Source organism: Mastomys coucha, unplaced genomic scaffold (assembly GCF_008632895.1).
Source record: "Mastomys coucha isolate ucsf_1 unplaced genomic scaffold, UCSF_Mcou_1 pScaffold5, whole genome shotgun sequence".
NCBI lineage: Eukaryota > Metazoa > Chordata > Mammalia > Rodentia > Muridae > Mastomys > Mastomys coucha.
Genome location: NW_022196911.1, coordinates 74,587,190 through 74,597,214, shown reverse-complemented (window position 1 = coordinate 74,597,214; position 10,025 = coordinate 74,587,190). Strand labels below are relative to the sequence as shown.

Here is a 10,025-nt window from a genome sequence, read left to right as displayed (position 1 = left end):
CTGTTGTATACCCTGTTGATAGCTGCAAACTATGGACAACTCTTGAGGTACAGCATTGGGCTTGTTTGCTTCTTTTGTTGCCATTCTTTGAAGTTCCAAGTCTTCCTTTCCACTTCTCTCTCCACAGAGTGCTGGGAGTGGCATAGTGGTAAAGACTCCCGAGCGTGAGCGAGCTGAGGCTCTGGCGCCAACCCCTAGCACCAGGAGGAACTTGGAAGGATCAAAAAGTAAAGTTGCACTTGAAAAGAACACACAGCTGTTAGGTCTCAAACCCAGCACAGCGATGTCTGTTTAGCATATCAAAGCAGAATCGAGCTGTCAGTCTCCCTCAGTGCTTCTGACAGTACCTGCTAGGAGTCATCTGGGTGGGACGCTGCAACCCCTCCTCTCTCAGCCTGGTTCCACACGATTCTGGCTGTTTTCTCTTTCCTATCTACAATAACCTCCTCAACCCTAGGAGCATCATATCCTTATTGTTTTTCTTTATAATAGCTGAGTGTGGTCACACATACCTTTAATCCTAGCATTCAGGAGGCAGAAATAGGCAGATCTCTGAGTTTGAGGCCAGCCTGGTCTACAGAGCGAGTTCCAGGAACGAAAAGCCACATCATAGAAATTCTGAACAAATGAGGATCAGAAAGAAACTATTATTACCATAATTACCATATTATCATTTCCCTGTGAAATAACTTCCTGTTTTCGTGTGTGTGTATGTGTGTGTGTGTGTGTGTGTGCCTTACATAATTGAATGGGACTACATGTTTACGTTTGCATATAGTCTGTCTTTTAAATACTCTGCGTATACATGTATGACACACACGGACAAGTCTTATCTGAATGTCCACCATGTTCTCTCAGGTGGCCCTGAAGGCCAAAAGGGGGTTGCTGAAACTAGAGTTACAAACACTTGTGAGCCATCATGTGTGTGCTAGGTACTGAACTTGGGTCTTCTGCAGGAGAATCCGTGTTCTTAACCACTAAGCTCTCTCTCCAACACAAACCTCTTACTTCTAAACTAATCAACACCTTTGGGCTTATATCCTTTGAGAAAAAAAAAAAAAGCACTTAAAGAACATCTTGATTTGAGGAATCAGAATTCTGTCTACAGAGATCAATATCATAAATTGACCATTCACAATTTACAGATTCTCCTTCCTGAATACCACATCCCTTGAGTACCCCATAGTTGGAGAAAGGAACAATGTGAGGAGCAGAGAGAGCTCTGAGTGAGTGTGTAAGGTCAGATGCAATCCTAAGTTAATGCGTGTGGCAGACATAAGCATTGCCACGGCAGACTTCAAAGCCACAGACCAATGGACACGGTAGAAACTTCTCCAGGTCAGGCTCAGAGAAATGGAAAATCTGGCATAGCTCGTGACTTTATTGTTATTCACTAAATTCTGGGCTGGGGAGATAGCTTGCTGCCAAAGCTTATGACCTAAGTTTGTTTGTCCTGGGATCTATAATGGTGGAGGGACTCCTGTGGTTGTCCTCTGACCTCCACATGCATGCTCGTTCATGCATATGCACACACATACACACACAAACACACACACACACTAAACACACAAACAAGCAAATAAATGAGAAAAGTAAGTTGCTCAGAATATTGCTTTGACAGAGGGCAAAATGGCTTAGCCTCCCGTCTGAACTACTTTGACAGGTAATATAAACAGAAGCGGGAAACCTATTACCTCTGGCTTCTGTCTCCAATTCTTTCCTTTTCCTTCAGTTAACTCAAATCAGCTTGCAGCAGGCATCTCCACACACAGGCGCAGCAGCTCAAAGTCACTGTCAAAGAAAAAGGCCAGAAGATAAACCCTGAAGTACTGTTGTTTCCAGCATAGAATTGGAGCATTTCCTGCCTTTTACTCTATTAAAGCCCTCAATAAGGAACCTAACCCTAAAAGGCTGAGTAGTGGAAGTGGCACACATCTTTAATCCCAGCACTGGGGAGGCAGAGGCAGGTGGGTCTCTGAGTCTGAGGCCAGCCTGGTCTACATACTGAATAAAATAAAATGGAGGTTAGAGAGGCGGTTCAGAAGAGTGCTGGCTATTCTTTCAGGGAAGCAGAGGTCAGTTGCAAGTTCCCGTATCAGGCAGCTCACAACCACCAGCAACACCAGCTCCAGGGGATCTGATGCCCTTTTCTAGCCTCCAAGGTACCCGGGTACACACACACACACACACACACACACACACACACACACACACACACACATGAAAATAAATCTTTATAGAATGTCAGGGATAAGGGCTGAAGTAAAATGGCCCATCAGGAAGCCTCTTCAATACGCCATGGAAGAACAAAGGAACATGCTCCAGGATGCTGACAGCAGAGAAGATGGGAGCACTTCATTACAGATATTTTTTTTTAGGAGAGGGGATTGCATGTAGTCTGGGCTGGCCTTACGTCAGTATACAGCTGCGATGATGCTGAACTCGTGATTCTCTTACCTCTACCTGGGACATTCATTGACCACCATGCTCAGCTACAAGGGTATTTTGGAGGTGGATCTAAAGGGCTGTGCTTATTAATGAATTAGATAAGAAAAGGAAAAGTGTAAAGGGAGGGCTGGAGAGCTGTGAATATGCATATTCACACCACACACACACACACACATACACACACACACTATATCCCCCCCCACACACCATACACACACAAATATGCTCACACACATATACACACAAATTTTAAGGAAAAGAAAAGGTTAGAAGTGACCCCAAGAAGTCTTACTTGAACATCCAGAAAAGCAGAGTGGTCTTCAGTTGGGTGGGATATGAAGAAGAGGAGGTGGGTTTGAACAGCTCCCTAGATTCGAGGAGAAAACATAAGGTTTAGCCCTAAGCTGTGGGTGGGCAGTCATTGAGGCAGGAGAGAGCAATAACACAGCTGAGCTTCTAGATGGTCAGCGGTGAAGGCATTTGCCATCAAGCCTGATGTCCTAAGTTTGATCTGCAGGCCCACATGGTACAAAGATAGAGTCTACTCCCTCAAGCTGACCTCTGACCTCCACACCTACATGGCAGGTATGTGCACACACACAAACAAACAAATAAAGGTAAAATTTGGGACTGGGCTGTAGCTCAGTTTGTAGAGTATTTGCTTGGCACAAGCAAAGACCTGGGTTTGACCCCAAGCACTACATAAAATCAGGTAGGCATGGGTGGATGAACTTGAACTCACAGCACTCAGAAGAGGGAAGCCAAAAGATCAGAAATTCGAGATTATTCTTGGCTACATGGTAAATTTCAGGCCAGTCTGGGCTACATAGGACCCAGAGAGGAAAAAGACAGGAGCAATGAAAGGATAGAGGAAGAGCGAAGTCCCCTCACTTTGGGATCCTGCTGTCTTGAAAGCCAAGAAAATTCAACCCAGCCAATAACATCAAAGTCACCAACAGAGAGAGCACTTGTCTTCCCAAAGACATCTCCAAAAAGCTGCAGAAAATAACAAACGATGCTGACCTAGAGCCAGAACATTGGAGGGTTTGAGTTTAACCTTATCAGCTTCCATCTCTCATTCTTAAACCTAAACAATGTACTTCATGGGGGTGGGGGGACAGGACTGAAGTGGAGGACCAAGTAGGGAGGGGGAGAGGGTTGAGGGAGGAAATATGGGGAGAGACAGCTAAAAGTAAGGGCCAATTCGGGGATAGTATGGATTCACAGCCATCCATTGTGTTCTCTCTCTCTCTCTCTCTCTCTCTCTCTCTCTATATATATATATATATATATATATATATATATGTGTGTGTGTGTGTGTGTGTGTGTGTGTGTATTTACATATATATGTATATGTGTGTATATAGATAGATAGATAGATAGATAGATAGATAAAGGTATAGGTATATGTTCTATTATTCTAGACAACCCCTGACTAATATACCAATCAACAATATCTGACTTGACCTAAGATCCATTCCAGGAGGTGGAATCCATACCTGACAGTGTTTTAGGTAATCAAGAACCAGACACTAGATAGCTCAGGGACCTAGAATAAAACCAAATTCTACTGGTCTTTAAAGAAAAAAAGTAGTGACAAAATGGCACCTAATGACATTCTGCTAGACTCATAGACTGGTGCTTTTGTTCAGCCATCATCAGAAAAGCTTCCTTCTGCACCAGATGGGAACAAATACAGAGACCCAAAGCCAGATTTATGACGATAGTAAGAGACTTTGAAACACTCCGTCCTAAGTAGAATGGCCCCATCAAATCCCTCCTTTCAGGGATCAGGGAACCCCATGGAACAGGAGGCAGAAAAAGTTTAAGAGCCAGAGAGGATAAAGGGCATCCAGGAAACGAGGCCCACTAAATGAACAGGAGCAAATGCACATGAAATAAGAAATGAAGCCAGGCAGTGGTGGCACACGCCTTTAATCCCAGCACTTGGGAGGCACAGGCAGGAGGATTTCTGAGTTCGAGGCCAGCCTGGTCTACAGAGTGAGTTCCAGGACAGCCAAGGCTACACAGAGAAACCCTGTCTCGAAAAAAAAGAAATAAGAAATGAAGCGACAGGGGTCTGCGTGGGTCTGCACCAGGTCCTCTGCATTTGTGTTATGACTTCCAGTTTCTGTTTGTATGGGATCCTGAGTAGGTGAACAAGCTGGCCTCTTCCAGTTTCTGTTTGTATGGGATCCTGAGTGGGTGTACAAGCTGGCCTCTTATTCTTTGTACCTTGGCTTTTTTTTCCCCCTCTGTTGAATTGTCTTGTCCAACTTCAGTGCAATAGTTCTTGTTTTATCTTATATTTTATTTTCTTATATTTTATTATTACCTCTTAGAAGCCTGTTCTTTTCTAATGAGAGACAGAAAGGGAGTGGATCTGGATGGGAGGAGAGATCGGGAGAAACTCAGTCCCTCCTAAGTACTGGGAGGAGGGAAGTGGGGGACCAAAATCAGGATACATTATATGAGAAAAGTATTTTCAATAGAAGGAAATAAAGAAATCGCCTTACAATATCATTTGCAGAAGAAAATTCTTTAAGAAAAATAACTCAGCCGGGCAGTGGTGGCGCATGCCTTTAATCCCAGAACTTGAGAGGCAGAGGCAAGCAGATTGCTGAGTTCGAGGCCAGCCTGGTCTACAGAGTGAGTTTCAGGACAGCCAGGGCTACACAGAGAAACCCTGTCTCAAAAACAAAAAAACAAACAAACAAACAAAAACCCTCAACGAGTGTATATATTTTATTTATCTAAGTTTTTGAGACAGTATTTTACTCTGTAGCCCTGATTGGCTTAGAACTTGGAATAAACTAAGCTACTAACCTCATATTCATAGAAATCCAACTGCCTCTGCTTCCTGAATGCTGGGATTAGAAGTGGTCACCACCAAGCCCAGAGAGACACTGGGAACTGTGGTAAGTGCATCAGTAGGGACGTTGGGTACAGTATAACATGGAAAAATGAGAAAGGCTAAATGTGGGGAGTGAGGGACGACCAAACAGAGGCAGGGGACATGATATGAAAGAGGATATAAAGCTAATTACCATTTTTAGTTCTGATTCTGTCACAGATTTGTTGGCTTGAGTGGTAGATAAGTGCATAGAATATATTTTATACCAAAAAAGTATTCTATGCCTAGCCTAACTTTATAGAAGTTCACTGATACTTTGGATCAGATTAATTTTGGTGTGTGATGCTTTTATTTACTTGCAAGATTTTTTAATAGTAAAGTTTATTAAATTAAAGGTTATTATTACAAATAAATGAATTATATTCCAAATGGATTTAAACCACACACACACACACACTCACACACACACACAAACACACCCGCGTGCGCGCGCAAGCACACACAAAGAAACACAGCAGTCTTGTTAGGAAACTCAGAACCTAGTGCTTAGAAATTACATAAAGCAATTAAGAGGTAACCATCCTGGCACCTAGCCATCGCCCCAAGCCTGCGGTCATCTTGGATTCTAAAAGCAGGACTGATACTATACAGATTTATACCAGCAACTGAAATTACCCCCAAGCAGCAACATCAGGGGAATTGTGGGTGATAGGAAAGCTGCACCTGAAACGTGACCATTTCAGCATGCTCCCTTTAAGCGATAAGGGCTTGCTTTAAAACCTGGGGTTGTGATTTGCCAGACCAAGGCTTGAGCTAGAAATTTGATCATGTACATCCTTGGCCCCATCCACTTCTTCCATGTCCGTGTTCTGAAAATGGACCTTTGGTCACTGAAACTTTTTACCTGTTCCTCTTCTCAGTGGATTCAATGTCCTGTCTCTACTTTTCATCATTACTAGTCCCTGTAATAAGGGTGGCTGAGCCTTGTCCCTAGAAAGTCCCAGAGTTGTCGCTTTTGCCCTAAAACTCCAATAACCTCGGAGCACTGTTGATATCAGCAGATAGCGGGGGATGGGAGTGGGAAGGGGGAGAGGGGGGAGGGGGGACAATGAGCACCTCAGGGAGGCTCCAGAGTCTCTGTCCTGGAACAAGAAATTGGACAAAGACGTGAGATGTGTAGTTGGTAGCAGACAGTTTGTTGATAGGATACTTCTGAAGACAGCGAGATGGCTCAGAGACCCAAAGCACTTAGACCACAAGCTCAATGACCTCAGTTCAATTCCAGATCCCATGATGGGATAAAAGGACCAACTCCAGGGAGTTGCCCTTTGACCACATGTGCACATACGTGCCTGCACTCACACACACACACATACAAACATAACGATGACAATAAGAGATAAAATAAAGATACAGCATACTTTCAAGGGGAGGCGGGGAGAAGTGCAAAAGAATGTAGAAGGGCCTGGAGAGATGGTTCAGCAGTTAAGGTGCTGGCAGCTCCTCAGAAGAGCTGAGTTTGGTGTCCACATAAGACAGAGTGGCTTGGACACAGAAGGCTTTTCCTGCTCTAGCTGTTGCTCGTAGTTCTATTTATGACTTCATGCATCACAGGTATCATTTTAATCACCACCCCAGGTGCTGTAGGCTTCAACGTCATCCTGAGCCACAGGTCACCTTGTAACCTCAATGCCTTCCCAAAAGGCCCAGAGCCAGTTCTTACCACCAGCGGGGACTTTTGGGCGGCCTTCTTCTTTGACAATTTTATTTCAACTAGTATTTCTCCTATGACAATTTTATAGCCATTATATAAGTAAGGCCTTGCAGGTGTCACTCACAGCCCCACCCTCCTGCCTCACTATCAGAAAGTGACCTGGATTCAATTCCCAGCAACCACATGGCAGCTGTAAGCTCGAAATTGCCTGTAAGTCTTTTTTGTTTCGTTTTGTTTTATTTTGTTTTGGAGACAGGGTTTCTCTGTGTAGCCCTGGCTGTCCTAGAACTCACTCTGTAGACCAGGCTGGCCTCGAACTCAGAAATCCCCCATCCATAAATCTGTCAATCAAAGAGCAGGTCCAAGGACAAAGAACTCTGTCAAGTGCCAGAATCTTCCACCTAGCCCTCCATAACCCACCCTGGGAATTTTTCCCCTTTCAGGAGTAAAATCCCCTCCTCCACTGAACTGTCATCCCTGTTGCAAATGTTCCTGTGAGTGCTAAGATCCTGGACCTCTGGAAGAGTAGCCCCTGCTCTTAACCACTGAATCATCTCTCCAGTCCAGTGATAGGCTTCAATGGGGAGGAGTGTGTGTGTGTGTGTGTGTGTGTGTGTGTGTGTGTGTGTGTGTACTCCTTTCCGTTCTCATGTCCCCATCTTTCTCCCCATCCTTCTATTCCACCATCAATTTGGTTCCCAGCACTCATATCCTGAAGCTCACAACCACTGTAGCTTCATCTCTAGGGGATCTGACACCCTCTTTTGGACTTCAAGGGCACTGTATACACATACTCACACACCCAGACACTTATATGCACATAATTAAAAATAAAATAAAACTGCTCAGCCACCTGCCTTGCCTCACTGCCAGATGGGCCAAAGATGCTTGGCAGCTCCTTAGTGGCCAATCTCACTTGGTTCCAGTATGTTCACCAACTTCTAGGTTAGGTCCCTGCCTATCTGGGTACCGCATGACCTTGAGCCCTCTAGGTCTGGTCTTCCAGCTGTTCCAGATGTTAGCATTGGGTCCTCTACAGCCAGGGTGGGTTATGGAGGGATAGGTGGAAGATTCTGGGGCTTGGCAGAGTTCTTTGTCCTTGGACCTGCTCTTCGGTTGGCAGATTTACAGATGGGGGACTTGTTCTATGGCTTTCCTTGAAAATCAGTTTCAGACCTTCATCCCCAATGTCCCTCTTAACAAACTAAAGTTTGAAAAAGAATTGTGTGAGTGTGTGTGTGTATGTGTGTGTGTGTGTGTGTTGACCTGAGTGCAGGTGCCTTGGAGAGAGGGCACCAGATCTCCAACACTGGAGTTATGGGTAGTTGTGAGCTGCTGGGTGTGGGTTCCCATACTCCCTTCATAAGGCCCATCCTCACCCTTAATGCTCTGCCCTTCAGTCTCAAAGCTATCCTGCTGTGAGCCACAGAGTTAGGGCTACAAAGCTACCCGCTGCCTGCTCTGTTCAGAGGAGGAACTGCCAGCTGTTGCCCCATACCTCCAGAGTTGCCAGGAGCTGACGTGCAAGCCTGGCTTCGGGTATCCTGATGCTTCTGTTTGGGTTAGAGATGCCCTGTGGGGTACACACCCCTAGGCACACACTGCTGTGGCTTGGGAATGAATTACTAGCCACTCCTACTTGGGGAGTGGGGGTTGGAGAATCCCCTGTACACATCGATGAATGAACAAAGCAGGGAGTTGGCAAGATGGAGACCATCCAGGAAAACCTGCAGCCCTCTGACAAGGATGAGAGCGACCATTCCAACAACAGCTTCAGTCCCTGTAGCACCCACAACTGTAGGTGCATGCAGAAGCACAACGCCAAAATGAGAGACCAGCCTGAGCAAGATGAACGTCATGGAACCTCCACCCCTGAAAGACCCCAGTCCTGTGCTCCAGGGTTCCAGCCTAATCAAGCTGTGCCAAGGCCTGGAATGGCCAGCCACTCTACTGAAGATCAACTTAGGGCACAATGGCACCTTTCACTGCCCAGTCACCCTGGCGAAGCTTCCAGAGAGCCTGGAATCCAGGAGAGATTCCTGGATTGCCACTAACTAGCTGACCTGCATCCCGAGAGTAAAGTCAAGGGAACAGGGTTTACTGTCCTTCTCCTCAGTATAGCATAGTATAGGGCGGTACAGAGCAGAAGGCTCAAGACTCAAGAGACCCACTGCCACTCTCAAATGAAGACTTGATCCTCCCCTTTGTTCTTATTTCTCAGGCCCTCTAGGGGGAAGGGCTGGAGGAAGCAGACCATCTTTGGGTCTGGGTGTTGGACCATCTGCTTGGGTGCCTGGCAGTTGAGTCACTGCTATGGGGTGAAGCAGGGTCAAAGGAAAGCCTGCAAGACAGGGAAGAAAGGTGGGGCCATCCCTTTGAGAAGTTTGGAGAAAAGAAAACTGAAAGATTAGACTGTGTCTGACAGAAAAGACAGACGTGCTGAGAGCCAAGGAACTGCCTGAGGTCCTGTTCCAGATACTGGTTGTGGTCACAGCATGAAGTCACCAGGATGACCCCATCTTTCCACATGCTGGCTTCCTGTAGCTCTGCATTCCTCTCCATACCCCACCCCTCTGAATCTCCCTGGACATTTCTTGGGTTAACTGGAGGGAGACTTAAGGACCTGCTGATCAGCTGTGATGCCCTTGACCTCCCCCCTCCTTCTCCCCTTCCTCCTCTTCTCCCTCCTCCTCCTCTTCTTCTCCAACAAAACAGCATTGAACTAAAAAGTGTCTAGAAAAATATCTGTAAATTTACTAATAAGGGTTTGGAGAGATGGCTTAGTGGTTAAGAGTTCTGACTGCTTTTCTAGAGTGATCATGCCCCCCAAAATAAATAAAAGCACAGAAAGGAACCTGTAATACCTGTATTTCTACTATTTGGAAGGGAAAGACAGGATGATCAGAGTTCAAGATTATCTTGAGCTAGAACATGAGGAGTTCCAGAGAGAGAGAGAGAGATCCTGTGTCCAGAGAGAGAGATATGTATATATATATATATATATATATA

The 10,025-nt window shown here is 45.5% G+C and overlaps 1 long non-coding RNA gene across 2 annotated transcripts in view; it reads right to left on the bottom strand.

The window, feature by feature from the left end:
• The window catches only part of LOC116077811, a 16,965-nt gene that overhangs the window by 6,055 nt on the left and 885 nt on the right, over positions 1-10,025 (bottom strand). The window contains exons 2-5 of one of the 2 annotated variants that reach the window (XR_004113340.1): positions 2,741-2,815; positions 1,695-1,791; positions 513-618; positions 4-210 (exon numbers count right to left, since the gene is read on the bottom strand). This is a non-coding gene — a long non-coding RNA (uncharacterized LOC116077811). Of the gene's footprint in view, positions 1-3; positions 211-512; positions 619-1,694; positions 1,792-2,740; positions 2,816-10,025 lie in introns of those variants that run through there. The other variant, XR_004113339.1, reaches the window with a different exon arrangement.